This window comes from Anguilla anguilla, chromosome 7, assembly GCF_013347855.1.
Source record: "Anguilla anguilla isolate fAngAng1 chromosome 7, fAngAng1.pri, whole genome shotgun sequence".
NCBI classification, from domain to species: Eukaryota; Metazoa; Chordata; class Actinopteri; order Anguilliformes; family Anguillidae; genus Anguilla; species Anguilla anguilla.
In genome coordinates this window covers 45,458,763-45,485,859 of record NC_049207.1, presented here as the reverse complement: position 1 = coordinate 45,485,859, position 27,097 = coordinate 45,458,763, and the positions used below count along the sequence as shown (strand labels likewise).

The following is a 27,097-nucleotide window of genomic DNA, read 5'->3' as shown; positions in this document are numbered from 1 at the left end:
TCTCCCCCCTGCTTACGGAAATGCGTCTGCTGTGACGGGACGCTGAGGGTCTGAGGGTCGCTGGCGTCGCAGTGAGGCAGCGGGGCTGCTGATGCAGGAGCGGAGGCCTTTTTCCTGCTCAGGTCACACTGTAGGTGTACCGCCCAAGAGCTTGTTGAAGCTCTTACGACCGAGCCGCGGCAGAAGAGGAGGGAGCACGTGCGGACGTCGGGGACGACCGGGCCGACTCGCTGGGGAGCCCCGTCCGCCAAACAGCAGCCGCCGGCGGCTTCACTGTTTATTTGACGGCACTGAGAAGGACATGGGAACTGGGACACGAGTGCGTTACAGTGGGACATATCCCCACACTTGTGTACTGTGTGCAAGTGTATGAGTATGGTACAGCAGGTCATATCTCCACACACATGTACTGTGTGCAAGTGTATGAGTATGGTACAGCAGGTCATATCTCCACACATATGTACTGTGTGCAAGTGTATGAGTATGGTACAGCAGGTCATATTCCCACACTTGTGTACTGTGTGCAAGTGTATGAGTATGGTACAGCAGGTCATATTCCCACACTTGTGTACTGTGTGCAAGTGTATGAGTATGGTACAGCAGGTCATATTCCCACACTTGTGTACTGTCTGCAAGTGTATGAGTATGGTACAGCAGGTCATATTCCCACACTTGTGTACTGTGTGCAAGTGTATGAGTATGGTACAGCAGGTCATATTCTCACACTAGTGTACTGTGTGCAAGTGTATGAGTATGGTACAGCAGGTCATATTCCCACACTTGTGTACTGTCTGCAAGTGTATGAGTATGGTACAGCAGGTCATATTCCCACACTTGTATACTGTGTGGTAGGGGTCTAATTTGAGGCCAGAGGAGCTCCCAGAGGGGAGGGGCTCCCAGGCCAATTTTCCAGCGGTTCCAGAACGCAGGATCAATGCTCAGTCAGACGCGATCGATGTACAGTCAGACGCGATCGATGTCCAGTCAGACGCCAGATCGACAAGCACGTGGCACGTGCACGTGGTCACGCTCCCCTCTGAACGCCGTCTGGGCAGAGGCGGTACGTGAGAGCGATCCCGACCGCGGCTTTACCGCGGAGGAAGCGGCAGAGTTCCTGTTCCGCGCGCGCTACCAGGTCCTCTCACCGGCGAGGTCGAGAGGTTCCCGGTTTCCTCACACGACTGAAACATAATTACAAACGCTTAGAATTCTGAGGCTAAATGACGGTTAAATAAAGGGTTTGCGCGAGACGGAGAGAATTCTCCGGAAACAGAAACAAAAGGTGTGGAAGCAGAGGCGGGTGGAGCGCGATGGGGGAAGAGGAGGCGCGGTCAGCCGTTCTCACAGGTTCCGTCGAGAACCGTCAGGCTGGTCTGCACGCAGACTCAACACACAAAACCACGCGGTTTGAATAATAATAATATACGGGGGAAAAAATTCAGAGGGACGAGTTCGCGGAGGAAAAACAGCAAGGGAAGGCGTGGCTGGGGCGGACCGTGGCTCCAAAGGGCTCCATGGAGCAGAAACGCGATGCGCTTCAAACTCAGAGAGACTAAAGCTCTTCAGATTTACCCCCTACACCCAACCTAGTGACCCCCACAGTGTTAAACACTGACATGGGCGTTAAAATGAAGGCAGAACGAAGCAGGTAAGAGGGACTTGACAGCTAACAGCTGCCGAACGCACCATTTAATCGCGGACGGCCCGCAAAACACTAGCATTCACGCCGATCTGCATTCAGGATGTGTGAGCGGAGTATAAATACGATGCAGGCCATGCGCTAGAACTTCTGGGCCTCTCCTCGTTAATCAGCTGAATGGTGATTTCTAACCAGCCCAATTACCCAGCGAAGTATTCCAGCAGGAGCCAGCAGAAAGGCATTTTGGGAGTTATGCAAATCCACCCCGATGAAAAGGGAAACATCAGCCTTCAAAAATAAATGGTTCCAAGGGCTAGGACAACCATTCGGGCTCAATTTTAAAGAGGTAAATAATGAATAATTCAGACGCTGCATTCAGAAAATCGCACAGCAATACGCCGAAGGAAAATTACTGCATTATGAACCTAACAATGAAAGATTATGGAGCAAAACAGTGCATCAGGTCCAAACACAAAAGAATAAATTCAAATTTCGGGCCAATCTTTCAACAGTCATAGATTTACAGTTACGCCATATCTGTCAATCACAGCTTTGCAGCATTTGAATTTCAAATAGTGAAATGCATTTTCAGGAAGTCTTATTTTTCAAAGACATAATCCACCATGGAATCGAATGCTGACTCCATGGCTAAGACTCCAAGGCTTAAGGTGTTACAAGGGTCACACTGTTGAACGGATGGGGTAGAGTTTGTCAAAGGGGTTAAGGTGTTGAAGAGGTCATGCTGTTTTATGGATAGAGAAAGAGTTTAGGATGGGGGGGAATACCCCTCAAACCTTCCCCCCCCCCCCCTCCCCCTCCCCCCGACATTTCACTTACTATTAAGACCACCATCAGGCATGAGTGACAGAGGTATGGGCTGGGAGCTTGTCTGGGGCCGAGCGTGGTGTTTGTGGGAACTAGGCCCTGAAACCCCAGTATGTGTGTCCGGGGCTAAGTGTGGTGTTTGTGGGGACTGGGACCAGAAGCCTTGGTGTGTGTGTGTCCAGGGCTGAGCACGGTGCTTGTGGGGGACTGGGACCCCGAAACCCTGGAGCGTCGTACCGTGCCGGAACGCGAAGCCCGGCAGGCTGGACGGCCAACGGGGTTGCTATTAATAGCCAAGCCCGGTCCCCAGACTACAGCCAGGCAGCCGGGCTCAGCATAAGAAACGCATCCGTCTCTTCCCGGGGTCTCGCCACCGAGGCACAATGTATAATTTAATAAACAGAGCGAGCGGGAGACTGCCGGAGAGGCAGGTAATTAGAGGAGCCTTCTCCAACAGACAGCGCGCGGCGGACCTGCCAAGCTCCGCGCGGGGTGCCTGCGTTTAGGAGACCCCGGAAAAGGGGGGGGGGGATGGGGCCCCACAAACGTGAAGCGCTTACATAAAGAGCCTTCGCTTCTACTCTGCTGTTCGGGTTCACTCCAGAGCTATTATCAAGAAATTACTGGATTACGTGAGGCGAATTAGTGCTGTCCATCACCATTCATTTTTATATGCCAATGTCTCCCTTCACATGTAACTAGATACCAGCCTGTCAAGCCAGATGTAAATTGATCATTTGAAGCAACTGAGTACATAACTGCTAATGGAAGGCACAGGTCTCACACAGTACTGTCCTATATGCCCCCCCTGACAAGAGCCAGTCCACAGTACGGCCAATAGAAAAACCTGTCTCTGCACAACCTGTCACTTTTGCCTTGCTAGCACGGGAAAGGTTCAGCCCGGATATGGCAAAGGGACTGAGCTCACAGAGGAGATTGGGGGTTTAAAGGGGAGGGTGTGAGGGACTGAGCTCACAGAGGAGATTTTGGGGGTTTAAAGGGGAGGGTGTGAGGGACTGAGCTCACAGAGGAGATTGGGGGTTTAAAGGGGAGGGTGTGAGGGACTGAGCTCACAGAGGAGATTGGGGGTTTAAAGGGGAGGGTGTGAGGGACTGAGCTCACAGAGGAGATTGGGGCTTTAAAGGGGAGGGTGTGAGGGACTGAGCTCACAGAAGAGCTTTTGGGGGTTTAAAGGGGAGGGTGTGAGGGACTGAGCTCACAGAGGAGATTGGGGGTTTAAAGGGGAGGGTGTGAGGGACTGAGCTCACAGAGGAGATTGGGGGTTTAAAGGGGAGGGTGTGAGGGACTGAGCTCACAGAAGAGCTTTTGGGGGTTTAAAGGGGAGGGTGTGAGGGACTGAGCTCACAGAGGAGATTGGGGGTTTAAAGGGGAGGGTCCGCACGGAGAGTACGTGGTTTAAATGGCCAAAGCCGAGCGGTGTGACGGGGCAGCTCCAGGTGGAGGTCCCAGATCTGACAAACCGCGCTCAGGTAAACAGCTCTGAGATGGAGGGCAGTTCTACCACCATGTCCAGAAATGACCCCCCCCCCCCCGTGGGCCAGGAGCTGAACCCACCTGATGAGTCTCTCCACATCCAGCTCTAACTAACAAGGTGCAAATGAATACTTAATGAATCCGCTCAAGGCAAAGCTAGCTCTCTCTCAACAACAACAAAAAAAAATTCCTGGCCAACAGCGTCTCCCCAGTGGGTAGAACAGCATCTCAATGTTCACGGTGGGTCCTGGCCTCATGGATCCAAGGGCGTAAAAATCGGCGAAGTAAGAATAATTGAGTGGCCCTTTCTCGGCACGTTCGATAGCGTAGCTCGCGCCGCGGAGCAGCCCAGCGGGTTGCCTAATGAAGAAGCGGTTCTGACCGCCTCCATCTGAAGCGTTTCCTTGAAAGGGCTGCTCTCGGCTCCTCGAGGCGGCCTCTGAAGAGGGCTGGGCTGAGCCGCTTTAATCACGTCTATTCACCGGCTAACCCGCCAACCGAGGCCCCAAACTGCAATTAGGCAGTTTGGAAAAAGTGAGGGGGGGTGGGGCCGACAATTTGGACAGGCGGGCGGGAAAACACACACCAATGATTTTCTACCTCTCTACTTACGAGTCACTCACAAGATGGAGGCATGAATCCACAATTGAAATATATTTTTATATGACAAATATATTTCTGAGTATATTTTCATACGAAGCCAAAGACATGCAGGTTAGAGCTACCTGGGGGGGGTGGGGGGGGGGAAGAAAGTTGAAATGTTGGAAGAAAATTGACTCTGAAATCTTCAAAGGTTTTAAATAGCGACTGAATGAGAATAAGGTAGCCCAGAATGCAATGTTAGTTACTCAGAGACTGATAAATACTTTTCAGAGGTAATGGAGCAACAGGGACTTGACCAAGCTCAAAAAAAGGTGCACCCAAGCCAGTGGCCTAGCTGCCCCCACTTTTAGCAAAGCTAAAAAAAAACATAGCAATGCGCAAACGGAGCCAAACGTGAGGCCAGAGAGTTCGGCTTCTTCTTCCAAAGCTCATTTCACTTCGTCAGGCTCCGAGGCAGAGAGCTCGCCCGAAAAACCGTCTGCCTCAACCCGGCCAGTCGATTTCGCCAAAGCGCCCCACGGGCCGATGTCATTTCGACCTCCACGCCGTCCGGCGCCGGCAGCCAAACAAAGGCGAAGCATCGCGCCTCGGGCGAGACAGGAGGCACATGAGGACGCGAGCGTGCTCCACGCGCGGGAGGGGAAGTCCAGAAAGCGCTCGGCGGGTCAGCCCGCCTCCCGTCTCGCCCGAACGGAAACGCCGTGTGCCGACATGCCAGGGACCGCTCCCACGGAGAGCCGTGCCGCCGCCCATGGAGGAGCCCGCCGTAGCCAGACTGGGTTTTGGGACGACGGAAGCGCCCCCAAGTCGCACGGCGCCGCCATCTGTTTGAAGGAGACGGGGAGGACGTTCCGTCGCCTCTTTTACACTCCAGGCGTCGAGACACGCGTAATTGGTTCCATAACAACATTGTGGCGATCCATAACAACGTTATGAGTTATGGAGCTTGAACAATTTAATTGGCTCATGTATGAATGACCTTGTTATGCATGATTGTATAATACAAAAAAAAAACATTGAAAAAGAAGCGATAATCATTTGGAATTTGTTTCCAATTGAGGGTGACGGGAAAATCTCAATCTCATTCATTCCTAAAATGCATCCACATTTTTTTTTGGCCTTACGGCATTTCAAATGGAACATCTGAAGAAAACATATAGACCAGACATACAGGTCTATCTCCAGATAGGACGTGAAACCAGTCGCCTTGCGTCAGCACGTAAAACAGTCGGCTGCAGAGGACAGAGGACATATGGTATTCTCAGAATGAAAGGGTCTCACAATAGCTTAGGCCAGATACTTTCCCTGTGCTATTTGGAACCTGGCTAAGGGAATTCTCGTTCTCTCAGGAGAAACGCTGCTGCCCTCGAGTGCAACACAAACCCGTCGGCTGTCCGAGCCATCGGATTGCTCGACAATGTCCAGACAGAGCTTAACGGTTTCAGACAATTTATTGATTATGCACAGTAGCCCTGCCATTAAAGCGTTCATGTGCCAATCAGTGCCAAGCAATCCTCGAAGGGATCAATCAGTACCAACTAATCCTTGAAGGGACCAATCAGTACCAACCAATCCTCAAAGGGACCAATTAGTACCAACCAATCCTCGAAAGGATCAGTAAGTACCAGCCAATCCTCAAAGGGATCAATCAGTACCAGCCAATCCTCAAAGGGATCAATCAGTACCAACCAATCCTCAAAGGGATCAATCAGTACCAGCCACTCCTCAAAAGGAAAAGTATTCAGGAAGTGGAAGGACTTATTTATATGGAAGTACGGGATCTGACAGGGACTTTGTTTGTTTTAAATACTTTATTAAAAACCTGAGTATTGCCCCATCTGGTCTCCGGACGTGTTATTAATGCGTGTTAATAGAGAGGGCGTGGCGCAGGAGGAGGTACAGATGGCCGCTCAAGTCTCCCGCCGCGAACCGTACCCATAACCCCTCTCATTAGTCACAGCGGCCGGCTAGAGGACGCGGGACGCGCGCCTTTTCGGGACTGACATTCACAGACGATAAAAAACCCAGCTGGCGAGGTAGGGCGGTTCTCTCCCCGGTGCCCAAGCACGCCGAAATGCCACTCCGTTAACCGGCCTCCTCTTAAATGGCAAACGGGACGGGAAATGAAACGGATCTGGAGCGTGACTAAGTCAAGGCCATTAGCGATCAGATAATGTCGAATGTGACCTGGTACAGAACGAGCGATCACAACACCCTCCCCTCCGTCACTTCGGAGACTGACGCCGACACCGTTCCGCGTGTTATTCCCCACTCTTCATCAGACGAGTTGAAGCAGGACTCGACCGCACTGCTCCCGCCTGTGACATCACCCATAACGAGGCACCGCTCAGGATATCTGACTGTCCCCCCCTGACTGAATGTTAACCTCTGCCCTTCTTTACGCAACCTTAGCATGAGCCCAACACACACATTTGCCGTACGCTATCGACGTGACTGCATTGGGCGTGATGCGATTCGTCTTGGACGCGCATGGAAACAAACACCCCAGAATTGCACCCGACCATAAACATGCCCTTTGATTAAGAACAGCCTTTTCTTTTTTTTTTTTTTTTTTTTTTTTTTTACCCCAGAGGGTTCAGCACGGCCCCGATTGGTCCAAAAAAACAAAAAGAGCCTGAGCCCCAGCTGGGCCAGAAGAACGGTGCCGTCTGAAGAACACAAACCCGAGCTCCGGGACGATACGGACCATTAAAAATATTCATCCGCAGAGCGCCAAGCGAAGACACAAAGTCAGCTCCCGAAAATAAAAAAGGCTTACCTCTAAAAAAAAAAAAACAGCAGGTGCTTTTACGTCTAAAGAAAACCGCAGGTGTTCTGGACTCGCAGCTGGGTTGCGGTGGCGAGAAATAAAAAACAAAACTCCCGGAAAGTTCTTCAACGTGGAAACTTTTCGCTTGCGCCGTACGCCGCGGAAAAAAGAGGGGGCCCGAGTGTTTTCGGCTAAGAAAATTGGGGCCCTGTGGGGTCAGTTTCGTACCGCTCTTCCTTTACAATTGGTTTCCATTCGCAATTACTGCCCCCTGCTGGGGAAGCCTGAAGCCGCATGCGGGACACAGGAGGCTGCGCTCTGAGGCCCGGCAGGAGGGAGGTGGTTCTCCTCCCAGTCCCCGTGTGGGTGCGTGTGAGACACAGACACCGCCCCCCCGCCTGGTCTGATGAGAGCTCTGTGGAGGTGAGCCTCCTCCAAAAATGTGGAAGCAGCCAGGCTGACACAGCTGCTGGCCCTCTGTGCATTCCACAGCAGCTCCCCACATGTAGCCCAAGACAAGATGGAGGGCATGCCCGCTCCGAACGGAGAAAACCCTCACGCATACAAAGCCACACTGCACCCAATGCTGGAAATAAGCTAAACAGGTCAGCTTACAATAGTTTAGTCTAGCTTCAATAGTGTATTTAAACAAACATTTGGTTTTTCAAAACTGTGGCCATGTGAGGATACAGCAATAGAGCGCTTTACTACGATGGAGCACTTTTGAACTCCTCGCAGTTTTTACAAGCAATCTAATCCGGTGGGCGAGTTTGATATTTTTTTTCGGCGCTCAGGGACACGAAACCATAGAAACGAATCCATTCACCGAAACTCTTTGAACGCAGCATCCCTGGCGTTAAGATGCATTATTTTGTCTTTTGGAAACACCATTGTTCAAATCATCAAAGAGACGTCCAGAAAAATGCTGGCACAAAACAGACTGCCTAGTGACAGAAGAGAGAAACAAGTGTTTTATAGCGCATTAAGAACTGTTTTCCCGAACTAGGCAAGTTATTTTGTGCTGGACAGCAAAGTGCGTACAGATCCCTGCCATTTTTTGCGAAGACAAATGCTGCATTCTGTGCAACAGAGACAAAAACATGTATTTTTGCCAAAACCTTTATTATGAAGGAGATGTACATATAATAAAAACGGCTACATTTTGCATAACCTGTGTAATTTGCTTCAAATTAAGAGTGTATCTATCATATACTGCATAACATATGTGCTGCTTTGATTTTAGAGCATCAAGTATCTAATTCCACTAGTCCACGCCTGTTCAAAACGATACTTTGGATTGTTGACAAACTTATATCAGGTACGGTGTAACCAATCTAGTAACACTATATCTACGCTGCCAGCATAGCGGCGAGTGCATTCTAGAGACATACTCACATATCGCTGGCCTTTCGCGATGCACGCTAGCGTACGCCCGCTAATGCGCGACTGAAAAAAGGCCGCTTTGCAGCCCCCCCGAGTTATTCAGAAGGAAGCGAACAGAGACCGTTAGCAGCCATTTCTCTCATTTCTCCAGAGAGAGCGAGGCACATTCCTGCTAATTACCGTTAAGCGTGCCCATCCGCTTCTCCCCGCGACGCTCACTTTCACCCTTCAGGAAAACGTTGAGGGCCAGAGCACGCTTTGGTGCAGACGGCTCCGTTCTTTCAGGCGGCCCGAGGGACCCGACGTTGCCGTTTGGCTGCGCCGGGTTGGCGTGTGATCCCTTTCCGTCGCGGTACGGCGAGTTCGGGGGGGGTGGGGGAGCGGGCGGTTCGCGGCGAGTTCGGGGGGGGTGGGGGAGCGGGCGGTTCGCGGCGGGTCGCGGCGTGGCTATGAAGCGCACCCTTTTTTTTCCAACAACTATCTTCGCAACAGCTGGATGTGTCCGTGAGCAGGAGATATGAGGTTTCCCTCCGGCGAGCTTTAATTGGAAACTCAATCCAGCGCTCAGCTATTTATAAGGAGGGCTCTCTCTCAGGCCTGTCACAGAAGACTGGCAGGTGGCCATTTTGTTTTGGACAGATGAGATGCAGTTTGAAACATTCACCTGGATTATATGTTCCTTGCGTAAATGAGTGTGAGGGCAGAGTAAACAGGAATCCGGAAAGCTGTGGGTTCAAATACACAACGTGGGCGCCATTGTTGTAATGTACTTGAGCAAGGTGCTTTGCCTAGACTGATCTAAAGACACACAGAAATAGCAGATATTCCAAACACACAGCTGCTACTGAAGATGTGTGTGTTTTTCCACAGGACCAGGAAAATGTGCAGAGCTAGAGCATGCTGGGATACAGTCAGTTCTCTACACTGCGCTGGCTTGAGCATCTCCTTCTGTGGTTACTCTGTTTACATCAACTCCTAAATGAGAAAGCACCACAGGGGGTTGTTCTTAACTGTCGTTAAAGCAGCAAAAAAAGAGAAAACGTTAAATAAAAAAATAAAAAACAAAGATAGTGTCTTTAAAAAAAAAAAAAAAAAGATACATAAGTTTTTAGACAAATAAAACACAAAAATACTGGTGATCTACGAGAGGAATGAGGCCTCGTTAATTTGAGGAAAAATTAATCTGAGACGCCACCTGTCATGGCATCGGCCAATCGGCATGCCGTCGGCGGGCTTCTCACCCCGTGAAGGGCGTTTGCGGCGCAGTCGGGGGGGAGGATTCCGCTCGACCGGCCGTCCGGACATAATCCCGAGCGCAATTTTACAGCGAGGGTCAGACCAATCACGTCCCGCCGTGCCCGCGACCGGAGATAATCCCTTTCTGCCCTTTTTGTCTGATGGCCCGCGCCCCCCCCCCCGCCCCGTTTTCTTCCGGAGTCCCTGATTCGCACTCTGTCTGTGCCCCGCGGCCGTGACCGGGCGGGGGCGGGCTGAGGGGAGGGGGTCGCGGGGCAGAGGGTGGTTAATTCCGTAGCGGTGACCCGTCCTGGCTGGACTGTGGAAATGGGATGTCCGAGGACGGCGAACTCGGGTCGCCAGGCAGAGAAACCCCCCCCCCCCAACAAAATCCAATCTTTACAACTTCAAAACTTGAACCTGTTAAACCGTCTCCTTTGTGAGGGGGAATGACCCTCAGCTTGGAGTGCTGATTTAAATGCGTTCCTGAAAGCTACTGGAGGATAAGGCTCTGTGGTATGTGCGAAGCAGCAATTTGGAAGGGTCAACGGAATCCTTCAGATGGGCACTTGTAAAACCAGCTCCATTAATCCCTGGAGAAGCCTTGAGGACTGTAGCCTCAGACAGCCTCTGCCTGACTCCTCCCCCCTGTCAGTCATCTCAGAATTCGGCCCCGCCCACTCGAGACATCGGCGCAATTACAGCCCGCTTAGCGTCTTTACTGCAGGCTTCAAAACCGCACAGTCGAAGCGTGCGGGGCTACTCGCTACCCAAAAGCGTTTGGGTGATGCCTCTATTACCGAGGGAGGGAGAGGGGGGTCGTTTTGAAACCAAAGAGCCCGACATTTTTGGCGTGCGTGGGAAAGGTGGGGTGACAGGTGCGGGACAGGCAGAAGCGGAGCGGCTCTGTGGTGTACAGACCTGGGAGGACAGGCTAAAACGCAGGCCTGTAGCTCGGTGTCATGGCTACAGTGTGCTTTATAGAGCCCTATGGGGGTGGGGGGGAGGAGGGGAGACCTCGTTCTCCTGTTGCTGAAGCAGACTAGTCCATAACCTTCATAACCTAACCATGCATGCAGGGTTAGGTTATGAAAACTTGCCCAGACCCCAGCAGTTGAGGTCCACATTCCTTCAGACATGAAAAGTGAATGAAGAATGGCAGGAGATACTACAAATCCCACAATGCACTGCCTCACTTGCATACTACTCAGATTTTGAACCTGAAACAAGAGTTCCTATCAGGATTCAATTAGCAATCTGAGGAGCTTTCCATGTCAAAAGAGAGAGAGCAAGAGCGAGATGGAGAGATTATTACTTTCACACCATTTTAAAAAATTTTGTATTAATTTTTTATGTATTCGTTTTCATTTTATTTATTTATTTATTTATTATTTCACAGGTATTTGTTTAGTGCATATTGTATTGCTTGGGCAACAGTAGTGGATTTCCATTCAAGTCAATCAATTTGAATTTGAGAGACAGAGAGAGAGAGAGAGAGAGAGAGAGAGAGAGAGAGAGAGAGACAAAGAGAGTGAGAGCGGAATAAATGGGGAAAGAGGTAGTGAACTCACAGTTCACTGCCTCACCAAATTCCCTTCCTTTCGCACTCAGGCCCCTCGATGTCCCAGAGTGACACCGCCGGAGACAGATCTTCGGAGACGCGCTCAAGAGCTCGCACGCCCACAGCAGCTCTGGCATTGACAGACGGAGATAAATGCATCCCTTGGATCAGGGCCGTCTCCTCCACCCAGCCCTCACAGATTACACCAATTCCCCGGGTGACTAATCATCAGGAATCCATCAGAACAATTGGTTTCCATCAACGGAATGGCTCGCTCCAGACAGGCCGTTCGGCGAGGAACCGATTCGAGGGATTCGGACGATGCGTTCCCTCCGTTGGCATTTCCACTGCCGAGAATTGATTTTGCAGGACGTCAGAAAATCGACCAAATAAAATAAGACAAACGAAATGGGGGGGAAATAACACATGACCTAGGCACTTGTCCACTCTCCCTTGAAGCAAAAACATATTTATATTACAGTATGCGTACAAATAAAAGTATTTGTTGGCTAGACTGCATGAAGCAACGAGCCAGTGTAAATAAAAGGACGAAAGGAACGTTATAGTTACATTGGCTGCATCGCAGCCGACCTTGGGGACCCCGGTCGATCCGGGGGGTGAGGAACAGTGTGAGCGCATACCTTCCACACGCTAAATATACGCTCATACCCAGCGACTACGCAGCCCGTTAATAAGGAATATCAGCTTCCCACTGGTCCACACAGCGAAAGGGGAGGCCATTTTAAGCAATACAAATGGACCAGTGGTCAAGAAACAAAACCGTTTCACAACCTCAACGAATCTTTATGTACATAACACATACGTGTTTTGCACAACTTAAAGACCGTTTTTCATAACTGAGGTTAAATTCAAAGCAGTACACGTGCTAAAATCAGGTGCATTAGACCCAGTCTTTTTAAGGGTCCTGAGAACACGGCCGTCCAGTGGCTGCCTGCAGGGTCGGGCCCTCTGGACACTCTGGACATCGGCGGGACTGATCACATGACCCAACCCCCTCCTCCTTCCCAGCCCCCATTCCCACGCGCAATTCTTCGGATAAATCCCCCCCCCCTACCCCCACCCCCCCATTCTGCCCCGCGATGCCAGACCACTGGGCGCGGTCATCGGTTACCCCGGTCCCGGTCCTGTTCCCGTACGAGCGTGTGCACGATGAGATCTCAGGTGAACCGTGAAGCCCGAGCCGGCCGAAGGAAAAGCGCTCGTGGAAATCGATCGCAGAAATAAAAAGCAAACCGCGCCGCTTAAAGCTCCTGCTCTTAACCGCGCCGGCTGCTAAGGGAATCGATGCCCGGTTCCGGAGGGAAAGCTCACATCGGTGTTCACCTGAAGTGGCCCCTCCCCAGAATGCAGCGGGCCTCGAACCCGGGAGGCCCGAGCGCAGGCTGCTCCTGTCTTTCGGCGGTAATGAAGAGAGCAGCTGGACTAGATAACGATCAGACTTCTCTGGGCGGGTCTGCATAAGGAAGGCCCCTCTGGAGGAAGGGCTTGCGTTAGGCAAATCAGGCGCTGAGCGTACCACAGGCACACACGGGCTGGAGCTATTTCTGAGCCCCTGAGCCCGCTGCCCCCCACCCCAAACTCGACGGACCCCAGAGTGTCCCATAGCGCGTACGGTCTCGGACGTGGAGGAGAGGGCGCGGAATCGCACGGAAAACGACGTCGCCATACCGCGGGGGAGGGGGGGTGGGGTGGGCGGACAGGGGTGGGGGGGGTTCTAACTCACCCTGCGGCGGCGGAAGGGCAGTTCCGGGGCGATGATGTTGATGCTGAAGATCCTCAGGAAGCTTTGGGGGGGCGGGGGCGGGGGCTCCGGACCGCTCTCCGCGGGCGTGGTCCCCTGCCTGCCCCCCGTGCTGGAGCCTGGAGGGGGACCGTGCTGGCGCATGTCCCACGCAAAGGGGGAGGGGGGGCCGCTGGCGGTAAGGGGGGGAACCCGCCCCCGAGACCCTCTGAACCGCGGAAGCGTTAGCCTAGCGTCCCGGACCCCTCGAACCGACGGCGAGGCGCGGGGCTCTGAATAGCTCCCCGGGTTTGAGCTCCTGCCACCCTCAGCTCCCCTTTAAAACTCCCCTGTGAGTGACATCACGCCCTGTGCCTGTCAATCTGAGCAGCTGGCCGCGTGCCTGTCCCAGGCCCCGCCCCCGTCCCGTTAAGGAATGCGTCCCACACGGGAGCGGCCGGTCCCTCACGGTGCTCTCCCCAACTGGGGGGTCACAGGGGGCGTCCGGGCGGGACGATAGATCGAGCCAAATAACACCCTCAATGTCGTTGCATGTTAACCTGTGTATATGCTCGTATACGCACTTATAAAATGCCACAATACGTGTTTTAAACAACAAAAGAGAATTTTATATGACGGCCTACATTTTAGATGTGAATTTACTGGATACGGTTTACTGTACCTGCAACTGTAGCGTACGTGTTACATAAAAAACTTTATGTTTTTCTTTTGAATATAAATTTGCTTTCACCTTCCCTGTGAACACACAGAATTGTAGGTGCCTGTGATAAGGCTCATTAAAAAAAATTACCAAAACCAACCTATCAATCTGATGGCTATTTAATCGTCCTTTAAACTAATACTCTACCCTACAGTACTAGAACATAAAAGAGCTTCCCCAAATCATTGCAAATATAAAGAGGATTATATTGTACTATAAAGCTAGACACAGAAGCTACACAGTACGCTCAGTCCACTCTTAGAGAGGGTCGGTTCCTTAGTAGGAAACAGGATCTCAGTAGTTCAAAAGGACCACGGCGGTGCTTTGTGGATTTTCGTTTGGGACTTCTTAACAAGCTCCTCTCCCGAGCCCCGTACCCCCCCCCCAAAAAGTTCTCAAGGCACAGCGCTAGGATTACGTATTGGATTGTCCCGGGGTGTCACCCTGACTGCGGGCGATGACACCTTGGGATTTATTTGAGGTAGGCGCGCGGCGCGGGACAGGGGCGGGACTGCGTGACGCGGGACAGGGGCGGGACTGCGTGACACGGACGCTTCGGGCTGGGGCTTTCTTTAAACCCTGCGTCCGGGTGAACGTCGTTTTCGGCGTCCCGGGGGATTGTGGGTAATCGGTGACACAGGAACGGACCGCGGCGTCGCTTAATATAGAGGAAACGCACAGTGGGTAAAACAGGACGTGTGGTGCCTCGTTCTGAAGGACTGAAGGGAAATGACACGCAGGTTACTCTAGCGCACGGACATCAGAAGACGCGCTCGCACTTTAATACGGGCAGGCTGGGACATTTTTCAACAATCTGTAGTCTTAAAGGAAAAGACAGACACAGAATTCAAAGCAGTCCTGTGGGCGGGTCTCGTACGTTGAATAAGCTGTTTGTGTTTCCCGAGCATCGAAACATATTTACTCTTTTGAAGGAAGTCCAAATTTCAAAGTTTCAAATGTGAAATGCATGAGAACCCATGTGAAAACAGGCACTGGACACAAGTGGAAGGAACTTATTGAGCTGTGGCAAAAGTGCGAGGGGACATTTAACGCAAACGCGCAACCATCTGCCGCTACAAACAGAAACACCACGCGTGGAAAGGGCAGCCGGTCGACCCGCTGGAGAGATATCCGGTGACTTTGTGCGTCCTGGAGGAACAGAAAGCGCTTTGTAACCTTACAGGAGCGACTAAAGCTTTGCATCTTGCGCTTCTGAAATCCCTGTTCTAGCCCAGATACACTGTACGCTTCCCCCTCTCTCTCTCCCAAAATGTGTGCGGCATTAGCTCGGACTACCGGAATGTAGGTCAGGTTCAATCCCGGTACATTCTCTAACGGTGTCCGTGAATCGAGATAAAAGTACCTGTCTGCAGATTTGGGGGGTATGACATTGAAGAAGGGACAAGTCACTTGTCTTGCAGCATGACGGTAATTGCTAGATGATGGCCGCTCTTAAAATGACTCGGCCAAGGGGAAAGAGTTTCAGCAAAGGCGGGGAGTAACTGCAATTACCAAAAGAGCCTTTTCTCTGAGTTTCTTCATGAAATAAAAAAAAAATTAAAATTTGAAGCGTGATATTGTGCACTTCACAAACCGCACGAACGAGGACCTCGATTCGCGTTTATTCCCTGCCTGAATAATTTAAAATGAACAAAAACTGCCTTTTGCCGAAAAAGTGCGAGTCCCTTATTTAAACACCTTCGAGTGCATTTTATTCTACAGCTGGCCAGAGAGCAACTGCTGGCCAGACTTGAGGCAACACCGCGCACGCAATGAAAAGGCAGTACATTCCTGCCCGTGAACACACACAGACCCCTTAAAAAGAAGCTGCTTTTATTAGCAGTAACCTGCTTTAAAAATACTGATAATAATAATTTTAAAAAACACAGCTCAGACGATCGTATCTTAATCTCGGGCTGGGAGACGACGTGCATGTGAGCGTCGGGTGCGGAACGCCGGGGCCGCCAACGCGATCGGGCCGAGGTGATTGGAAAGGAATGCCAACAATCTGAGACACGCGACCTTGGGGCCGCGCGGAATGTTCCGGAAGACTCGCGACAGGAGGAGCCCGTTTTCTCGTCTGCCGCACGCTTTTATCCCCCCCCCCCTCCCCTCCCCTCCCCTCCCCCCCCCGGCCTTGCGACTTAGAAGCACCAGATTTATTCGGCGGCCTTGTCAAGGTCAGATTTGGCACTGGCCACAAAAAAAAAAGAAAAAAGGAAAGAAAAAAAAACAAGTTTAAGAGAGGCGGCTTAAGTGCAGGACTGACCCCCACGGATTCCGCTTCAGGGAACATGTTGTGCAGAAATGACCATGTACCGTACCACCCCACCCCCCCCCACCCCCACACCCACCCACAGTCTGGGGCCGAGGCGGGTTCACAGCATATCACGCTGTACCAGGGGAGTTTTCAAACAGTTTTGACCCAGGGACCCCCGCCAAGGCTCAAAGACAGCCCTAGGACAGGGGGTTGAACAGGGGGTCCACAAACCCCAACCGCCCCCCCCCCCCCCCCGAGCCCATGATTGCAATCTCCCTTTCGCCCGTCCACATTGCGATGGCATTCCCCTCTCCCCGTCTGCCTATGCAAATCTCCACCCCTAGTCCGATTTAATTTTTTTTATGAAACATCTTCACAGGAATGGTACTGATGACTGCTCACACACAGACTGACACACTCAGACTGACACACACAGACTGGAACACACAGACTGACACACTCAGACTGACACACACAGACTGGAACACACAGACTGACACACTCAGACTGACACACACAGACTGAAACACACAGACTGGAACACACAGACTGACACACTCAGACTGACACACACAGACTGAAACACACAGACTGGAACACACAGACTGACACACTCAGACTGACACACACAGACTGAAACACACAGACTGACACACTCAGACGCCAGACCGGCCTTCGCTGTGCAGCGCCTCCTTTCAGCTGGAGTCCATTTTAAATCACCCCCATTAAAGGTGAAGGAGCTCCTGTGCAAACGCTAATGATCTTAATGGTGCTGGTGTGAGCGTGAGTCCTCCATGCTCGCTTACACCAGATGGCCTCTCTCAAACGAACCGAAGCCCTTTGTGTGTGTGTGTGTGAGTGTGTATGAGTGTGTATGAGTGTGTATGAGTGTGTATGAGTGTGTCTGTGTGTGCAAGTGTGTGTATGCATGTACAGTGCGTGTGTGCGTGTGTCTGTGTGTGCAAGTGTGTGTATGCATGTACAGTGCGTGTGTGCGTGTGTCTGTGTGTGCAAGTGTGTGTATGCATGTACAGTGTGTGTGTGCGTGTGTCTGTGGGTGCCAGTCTGTGTATGCATGTACAGTGTGTATGTGTGTGCATGTCTGCAGTGAATGGGTGTGTGGGCAACTTTTGTGCACGTATAATGTGTGCACTTGTGCGCATGTAGTGTGTGCTTCTGTGTGTGCGGGTGTGTGTGAGAGGATGATTGAGTGAGTGTAGTGTAGTGTGGGTGAGTGAGTGCAGTGTAGTGTGCATGCGTGTGAGTGAGTGAGAGAGTGTGTGTGTGTGTGTGTGCGTGCGAGTGAGTGAGAGAGTGTGTGTGCGTGGGTGTGTGTGTGAGAGGGTGAGTGAGTGAGTGTAGTGTAGTGTGGGTGAGTGAGTGAGTGAGTGTAGTGTGTGTGTGCGTGCGTGGGTGTGTGTGAGAGGGTGAGTGAGTGAGTGTAGTGTAGTGTGCGTGCCTGCGATCCAGCAAGTGAGTGTGTGTGCGCGTGTGTGTGTAATCTGACACGCGTCGAGGCCGAGCGAATCGGGCGGGGCTTTCCGACCGGCCGACGCCCGCCGAAACGCCCCGAGCCGCCGCGGCCGCTCCGCACACGCCGCCCGTTGCCACGGGAGACGACGCAATAACGATTTGAGCGCTGAGGACAAGGCCGTCTCCCCCGACCCTGGCCCGGGGGGGGGGGGGGGTGGGGGGGGAGCCGCGCCAGACTAATCTCCCGCCCCGCCCTGCCCCGCCCGCCGTCTTCAAAGCCGCCCCCGGCGGAACGATTAAACGGGCATGCCGAGAGGGCGCGGCGGACCCCGTCCAAATCGAACGGCTGGAGAACCGCAGACCGAAATCGAAGAGACCTTCAAAAAAGGGGGGGAAAAAACGTAGCTAATTTTTTCCTCCATTACTTCTAATAAGGCCGCGTTTGCTTCCGTTCTCTGCCCTGAATGCCGATGTGGCTCAGAAGGAAAGGACAGGGAAACGGAGTGAGTTTTTTTATCTTGGCGTGCGGCAACTCCTGGAGGTGGTGACAGGTAAACAGGTGTGCGTGTACATACTGATGTGCGGGAGCATGACTGCGTGTAACAGGGCATTCCCGCACCAACAGCGACTTCATTATTTTCTGTCTCTCACCCGGGTTATTTTTCACAAAAAAAAACTGTGTACCAGCCTCATACTGCGAACGTATGCTGCCAGTTCCGTCAATCAGTGGTAGGTGGGAGGAGCCACTGAGAGACCGGAGTCTCCTATAGGAGCTCCCCGGTCCGTTAGCTGGGCGTGCTCCATATAAAACGTGTTTCATATGTACGAGGAGTGTCCTTGTGACCGGCGCTGCAAGTCACTCAAGGACAGCCCCCGCGCTCTCCTGTGGTCCTGGAGCTCGCCGCGTTTCGGCTGTTCGTGTGGCTGGGACCCGCCCCCAGGCAGAGAGGATACAGCTGATTAATTAATGAGCCAGACCCAGCTCCCGCTAAGGAGGCGCGCCGGCCGCCGCCACAAGCGCTCAGCGCTGGGAAGCTCTTTAGCGCCCTCTGCTGGCCGTACGAGAACTTCAGGAGGAAACTCATGTCCACGGTAAAGCTGTAACACTTCATTTACATGCGGGTGGATGAATGGAGTAACAATAGCCAACGTGCATGCGCTGGGGCCCTGGAATCCCTGAAAAGTGACCTGGACTGACCTGGTTTTTTTTTTTTTGTACAATTGTTTTAATTAGTCTTTTGCATACATACAGTATCCAAGCTGAAAAAAATACAAAAAAAGACTATAGTAGCCTGCTTCCTGACACTGGGCACCTAATTTTATGTCTTTTTGATAAAAAATCCAAGTTTAAATCAAAAACAAAAATAATGACCACTTAAAATTGCAGCCAATAAAATTCCTTTCTCAGTTTCCTGACCTCACTTACTCAGTGACTGTCCGCCACAGCAGGTTCCCATCGGCTAAAATGAGGGGGTGGCTGAGCAGGGCAGAGAGAGAGGAGGACCTGCAAAGCGAGCGGGGAGAAGGAGGAAGAGATCTCCCGTGGAAAGCTCCGCTGAGTCACCGTTCCCCCCTCCCCCCTTCTCCCCCACCCCCCCAATCACGCCACCCGGTTGCAGCCCCACCCGATAATCACCGCCCCACGGGGAGCGCCTCATTAATCATCCTTTTAAACCTATTCTCCCGGCGTCGATTCCAAACGATGTCCTTAATTTGGACAAGGGGAAAAAAAGGCAAAAACAATCAGCGACGTCGTTGCTGAGATGAATTGCTGTTGACAGGTTTTGATGAAAAGCCTGGAAGGGTGAGAGGGAGGGGGGGGGTGTATGGGGGTGTGGCTAATGCTCAGCTCACACCTCAGGGTGGCTTCACCGCTGTCACCGACCGGTGAGCTCTGCCGCGGCGAACAGCGTCCGCTAGGCTGCGGCTCTGTCGGGGCGTGTCATTAGAAGTGACCCCCTGGACCCCCCCCAGGGCTGCTGAGAGAACAGGTGAGAGAGAAAGACGAGGTCGTCCGTCTGACGGGCGGAGGCGGGGCCCTCCTGTGTGGGAAGGGGGGGTGATGAAGGGAAGCTCAAACGCTCCCCGATCGCCCCGTCCATCCATCCCCACGGCCCTGCAGCTGAAGTGGTGACCCATTAAATTCCACCCCCTCGCCCCCCCCAAAAGGCGAGACCTGCCCCCCCCTTCATTCTACTCCTCCTGCCTTCCAACGGCGTGAAGGAGGCGATTTGGTAAGTCTGGCAAAATTAGCGCCTAGCGGACTGACAAACCTTTCCACTACCTCAGTGGTAACCAATCCTGTTCCTGGAGATCCGCCATCCTTTAGGTTTTCATTTCAACCCTAATTTGGCACACCTGATTGTACTCAATAGCAGCTCTACAGGATCTCTAGCTGATGAATGAGGTGTGCTTTGTTAGGGTTGGAGTGAAAACCGAGAGGACGGTAGATCTCCAGGAACAGGGCTGGTTGCCGCTGCGCTAGCCGACGCCTTCATGCTACGGTAAAGCGGGTGGGTGGGGCTGGAACAGCGCTGAGTCACTGTAACACCGGGGGGGGGGGGTGGGGGGTGGGGGGGGGGGGCGTCGCCAGGCAAGCAGCGGGCAGCAGGGGTTAAGGACGTGCGGCATGCGCTCCAGCCGCACGGTTACCTGGCAACCTGCGTCAACCGCCCGTGTCCACCCAATGCGAAGACGGCGGCGGGGGAGCGGAGGAGAGGATCGCCAGCGCGGAACGGAGCGATAAACAGACCCTCACAGAAGCCGTGACGCGCGCAGACATGAGGGAGAAACGGCCAGAGAATTCTGCAGGGAATCAGTGTTTTTAATAAGCGTTTTCCACACTTCATTCACAGGCAGATAACATCCTGCTACCACTTTTTTATTTGCGATCAGACACCATTGACCAAGAACACGGAGGACTAGTTAGAACATGGAGATCTAATTAGAACACAAAGGGCTATTTAGAACATGAAGGGCTAGTTATAACACGGAGGACTAGTTAGAACATGGAGATCTAATTAGAACACAAAGGGCTATTTAGAACATGAAGGGCTAGTTATAACACGGAGGACTAGTTAGAACATGGAGGTCTAATTAGAACATGGAGAGCTAGTTAGAACATGGAGGTCTAATTAGAACATGGAGGGCTAGTTAGAACATGAATGGCTTGTTATAACACGGAGGGCTAGTTAGAACATGCAGGGCTAGTTAGAACATGGATGGCCATTTAGAACATGAAGGGCTAGTTAGAACACGGAGGGCTAGTTAGAACATGGGGCATTAGTTAGAACACAAAGGGCTACTTAGAACATGGAGGGCTAGTCAGAACACAAAGGGATACTAAGAACATGGAGGGCTTGTTGGAACATGAAGGCTACTTAGAACATGGAGGGCTAGTCAGAGGCACATCTGAGGGAGGAAGCTACTCTTCACTACCTTTAAGCATTCATTCTTTATGCATACTATTGGTGCTTCTGTCAGCAGCAGCTCTTTATGGGTTATTTTTTTTTTCTCCAAACAATCCATTTATATAAGTGGATATTTTATTGAAGTAATTGTGGTTTAAGTACCTCGCTCAGGGGCACAACGACAGTGCTCCATCTGGGAACTGAACCAGTTAAACCTTAAAGTCACAAAGCCAATACTGTCACCTAGCACTTTAATAACCTGTGAGTGTGTGTGTGTTTGTGTCTCTGTGCACACGGGTGTGCGGGCATGCGTGTGTCTGTGCGCATGTGTGAGTGTGCATCTGTGTGTTTGTGTGTGTGTGAGAATGTGCATGTGTGCATGTGTGTGTGTGTGTGTGAGAATGTGCGTGTGTGTGTGTGTGTGCGAGCGTGAGTATATGTGTGTGTGTGTGTGCGTATGGCTCGGCTGGACAGAGGACAGGAGTGTGTGAATGAAGCACACACGCCCACTCTGCTCGTTTGTAACGTGGATCTCTCCCCTCCCAGTGACGGGCTCCCCCTGCTCGATACATTCCCAGCTTCCTGCTCAGCCAGCTCAGCCATTCTCTCAGTCGCTCCCTTTTTCGGGGCTGTCGGCATTCCCAGGACGGTTGGGGGGGGGGGGGGTGCCCAGGACAGCCTCTGTGGCAGAGAGGCTGGACAGCTGGCCCATCCACAGGCATCGAGGGAGGGGTGGGGAGGGGCTCTTTGGCACTGTCCCAAAAGGCCTTCCTGTTTCACACTACTGTTTCTTCTCATGAAGCCAAGTGCATCTACCCACAATGCATCACTGCTATCATGCGCAAACATTCCCCGGCCAAAAAAAACACACCCCAGAAACATGATTACCCCCTTTTTTAAATACAGACACCATTCATTAGTCTGTCGAGCGCTCAAAGACTTAGCTAAACAAACGCTGGCAAATCTAACAAGCGAACCGCCTCTTCGGGCTATCCGTGGCCCGCTCTTATTGGTGTTTCAACACCGTATTAACCCACCGTAACCCACCAGGCCCCAAGACCCAGTTTGGGCTTCATAGACATTACATTACATTACAGGCATTTAGCAGACGCTCTTATTCAGAGCGATTTACAGTACTTTTACATGGCAGTTACACTGCATCCATTTATACAGCTGGATATATACTGACGTCTCAGTGCACAATGAACAGGTCAGAAGGCGGGCTTGTGAGCGTGTGCAGTAGGTGACTCTGTTCAGGGGCCTATAAAAAGCCCTCGTCTCCCCAGAGGGGCATCCTGCAGCCGGAAGGGCGTGGCCATCCTCGGGAGGGGCTCCATCCCCGGGGGGAGGAGCTCAGAGGGGTGGCGGTAACGGCGGCGCAGGCCTCTGGAGGACGCCGCGACGCGGGCGGGGTTTCGGGACAGCCCGCGTCCGCTCGCCCGCGTGGCGCGGCGGCTAAAAGCGACCCTCGCGCCATTGTCCCCCCCCCGGATTACGGGAGTCAAAGGGCCAGACGCCAGGCTCCGCTCGGCCAAAGAGGGCCGGCCGATGGGCAGCCTAATCCCGGCCAGCTGGTCCGCGGCATTCTTTGGAGGGGTGAAGGGCCACTGCTGCACATTTCACTTTTTCAGCCCATTCACAGGGAGAGCGGCCGCTCGGACACAAAGGCTAGCACACACAGACGCTAGCGCACACAAACACTACTGCATAGAGACGCTAGTGCACACAAACACTAGCGAACAAACACACACAGAAACACCAGCAGACAAACGCTAGCACACAAAGACTAGCGCACACAAACGCTAGTACACATCGATGCTAATGTACACACACGCTAACGCACACAAACGCTAGCACACAGCCAGGTCTTGCTCCTGGCGTGATATACCACACAGGTAACAGCTCTCCACAGTTTCCAGGGAATGCCTCGACATTGCTGCATAAAGCATTCTTAACACACATTTAAATATACACCTTATCAAAAAATAAACTTTTCCTGGCATCACATCCCATTTTTCCTACCTCATTTGCATAATGTTATGGTAAAAAGGCAGCAACCCTCCACTGGCCTGTAAACTGCCTATTGGAAGAGCTGTACATACTTTTATATTCTTAGATCATTTCGAGAGCCATCAAGCCCTCTGCAGCCCTGCTGTGTGAATACCGTAAGATTATTCCGTAATATTGCTCTACACGGTGCATCTCAGCTATGTATTAAACCCTGCTCTTCATCCCTCACGCTCCTCACTTCACCTCGCGGGACAGGAAGTCTCACCTTCCGCCCAACCTATGAGGGGAAACGCCAGGCGTACCACACTTCCTGTCGAACTCCTCAAAAGCGGACTAAGTAAGCCAAAGCATCATTGTGCTTATGCAAGTGGCCACAACACAGAGCCTAAACCAACAGGATACACAGTGAGAGCTAAAGACATAATGAGCGATAATCTACCGAATGTATTCAGAAACATGACACAATAAACACACATATATATATATATGGAAAAAAATGGAAAACAGTTGAACATCATCATCATGCTTGTATGGTACCATTATGGTATGGTCCAAAAACAGAAGAGATCCCAAAATACCCCAGTATATAAAGAATTGAGACATTACAACATTACATGATAAGGCAGTTTTTCTCTACTCTATATTTCTCCAAAAGGGTGCATGTGCCGTACCCCAGGGCTAACAGCATGTCTGTTATCGGCCCGGAGGAAGCGGCTAATTTGGGCCTGTCCCGCCGCCAGAGTCCGCCGCACCTGTAGCCGAGTGCGGCGGGATCGCCTGTCCCGCAGGAATGCCCGGGACCCCTGCCACCCCCAATGAGCCGCAGCCCACCCCCACCTCCACCCTCCACCCACCACCCCAGCGAAATGCATTCATCAGGCTCCTAACCGGGCGAGTTTCCACATTCCTACCCCTCCCCCACCCCCACCGCACGCACGGCATTTGACGCTGACTCCTCCCCCTTTTACTCCTCTCGAAACAAAAATGCTTGGATACTCAATCCCAACTACACAAATATAAAAAAATAAACTTTATTCGCCTTATACACAAAAGTTATGCTAATTCTAGGTCTAAGAATTTTGGCCAGCCCTCCAGAACGTTCCCTGAGGTTCCCCCTCGTGCGGCAGCTGCGGGAGACCGTGGCCGTGAGAAGTGACGCGACCTGGGGGGGGGGGGGTGAGGGGGGGTCGGCTCGCACAGCGAGAGTGACGGGGGGCGAAGGTCAGCGCTGACTTTCAAACTTTGAGAATAGCCCAAATTCTCCCCGGACAAAGGAATCCACGCCTATTTATAACTCGTTTGGTTTGACTTTCCTTTGCCCGTGAAATTTGGGGATGGCTAAAGACTTTCTCCGTCTCGTCTCACCAAAATTCATGCAGTTCCAAGAGAAAAATGAAAACACGGGTAATAATATATGTCCCTGGACATACCGCAAACCCAGGAAAGCAGTTTAAGGACAAATTGCTAAAACATCTCAGAAGGTTTCATCTAAACGCTTTCCCCCAGACGCTCTTTTTCCAAACGCATTGTTCCTGCATGAAAGAAGCTCATACTTTTTCACGGTAATTTACGGCGCAAGGTAAACTGCTAATACGCTTCGAGAGAACGGCGCAGGGGGGGGGGGGGTGTCGCTGGTTAAATCTTTGCTCCGGAAGATTATAGCCCAGAACACAGCTGTCTCTCACGCGAGGGGATCAGAGACTCCAGGTCTGCCGCCGACGATCGCGGCGGGCTGCCGTCGGTAATGGTTTTTCGGACGGGAACCAAACGAGCCGTGAGATTTAACGGCGCGGTGGCCGGAAAGCCCGAACGGGCGTCGGGTACCGCGGCGGGCAAAAAAAAACACGGAGATGAAAAACGTTTTTTTTTTATTGTGAAAGTTAAAGGTATTTCATTGCTAATATTCCAGGGGAATCAAGAAACCGTAGATGTCTGACAGACACGCACACGCATACACAGATACACACACACACGCATAAACACACACACACACACGCACTTCCCCTTAATCACACCACACACCAAGAGTTGAGAGCCAAGAGAAGTTCAAGTCAGCCTATAAAACCCTGAGTGCTACAGAGTCCATTAGGTGGACCTTTCAACAGCTTTCCACAGCCAACACATGCTCCAGTCCCACTGCTGACAAGTCCCCAAATCCAATTAAAACCATTATGCCTCACTGCAAGATCATGCCACAGGCACAAAGATACTCTGCCGTAAAACATGCCTCCGTATGTACCAGGTGGGGTACAGAGGATAAAGACACCTGTTGCTTCACCCGGACTCATAGGTCCACATAAGCGCAGTTTGCGACATTAATCCATTTACTGTAACTTCCGTACAGGTCTGAGATCAGTTGGCACACATTCTAGAGAAGGCTTCAACTGGTCAAACGGGAATGAACGCTGTTCTGGGATCAGCAGCATGCTCACAAACAGAGAGACTCACCAGGAGCAGTGCCACCCTCTTCATGGTTCTGTTCCCCATCTTTCTGAGACAGGAGGGGGGGGGGGGGGGTCTCTCCTGTAGCCACCCAAAGTCCAGCAAGCGTGCGCCGCTCTGGCTGAGTGATGTAGAGGGGCCGAGCCGCTCTGGCTGACGCCCGTTTGCTGTCTCCTCGCTCTAGATTGCCGTAGCAGAGAGAGTCTGTGCACTCGCCCTCTCTCTCTCTCTCTCTCTCTCTCCGGACTCCACTATCGCACTGCTCTATCTGCTGTTTATCTACTCACTCTAAAACTCCAGGGGCAAATGGCTCTATCCAGTGCCTGTCGAAGAGAGCAGTCCTCTCTCTCTCTCTCTCTCTCTGTCTCTCTCTCTCACCAGCTGACTGCTCTGCCCAGCGCCTCTCTCTCTCTCTCACCAGCTGACTGCTCTGCCCAGTGCCTCCCCCTCTCTCTCTCCCTCTCTCACCAGCAGACTGCTCTACCCAGTGCCTCCCCCTCTCTCTCTCTCTCCCTCTCTTTCTCACCAGCAGACTGCTATACCCAGTGCCTCTCTCTGTCTCTCTCTAGCAGACTGCTCTACACAGTGCCTCTCTCTCTCTTTCTCGGTCTCTCCCTCCCTCTCTCACCAGCAGACTGCTCTACCCAGTGCCTCTCTCTCTCTCTAGCAGACTGCTCTACACAGTGCCTCTCTCTCTCTCTCTCTCTCTAGCAGACTGCTGTCTCTGTCTCTCACTCTCACTCTCGGTCTCTCTCTCTCTCTCTCTCTCTCTCTCTCTGTCTCTCGCTCCCTCTGTCTCTCTCCCTCTGTCTCTCTCTCAGTAAGCTACTCTACAGGGCATCTGCACACACTGACTGAGCTGCATCTGCTGCTCTCCCACACAGGGGAGCTCGGGTGGGGGGGGGGGGCGCAGGGGGGGAGCGGCGCGCTCCTCTACAGGAGGCGCAGAGACACATCGCTCAGCACAACAGACACATTCCAGCCAGCCCACAGAGGTCATTCGGGGGCGCGCCCAAAAAACAATTGCTCACAGCTCTCAGGGTCCCCGGGACGTCCAGAAGCCCCCAGAAGCCAGACCCCAGACCTACACCCCCACCCCAAATTCTACCATCCTGCCGGGGACAGACAATTCTACTATCCCAGGGGTGAGAGACAGCTGTAAACGTCTCTCACGTGTGCTTTAACGTCATTATTCCAGATTTAATTAGTCCTCTCTAATTAAGACAGGACTCATATGGGCTGGCAGGTGATCTCTCTAAAGGGTGACTGGAGGAGCTTTCTCTCCCCCCCCCTGACCCCCACCCCATCATCTCTGAGATCATGCAAATTCTGCGGGGTCGGGGGGCTGGATATGTCACACACTCACAAGTCTCAGTCCTGCAGACTGTTCGATCCTAGCTCGTTTTCCACAGGCCCAATCGGCCTGTAGCTCACGTTAATGTGTAAGTTTTCAAAGCCATGGCCCTCCAGCCCATGAAACAAGCCTGTGAACGGCACTCATTGGTCATGGAAAGGAGTCGCGGACAGTT

General features: G+C 52.2%; 1 protein-coding gene across 2 annotated transcripts in view; it reads right to left on the bottom strand.

Annotated features, from left to right (window-relative positions):
• Positions 1–27,097, bottom strand: part of LOC118232153 (F-box/WD repeat-containing protein 7) — a 143,391-nt gene that overhangs the window by 60,425 nt on the left and 55,869 nt on the right. The gene's annotated exons all lie outside the window — the stretch shown is intronic.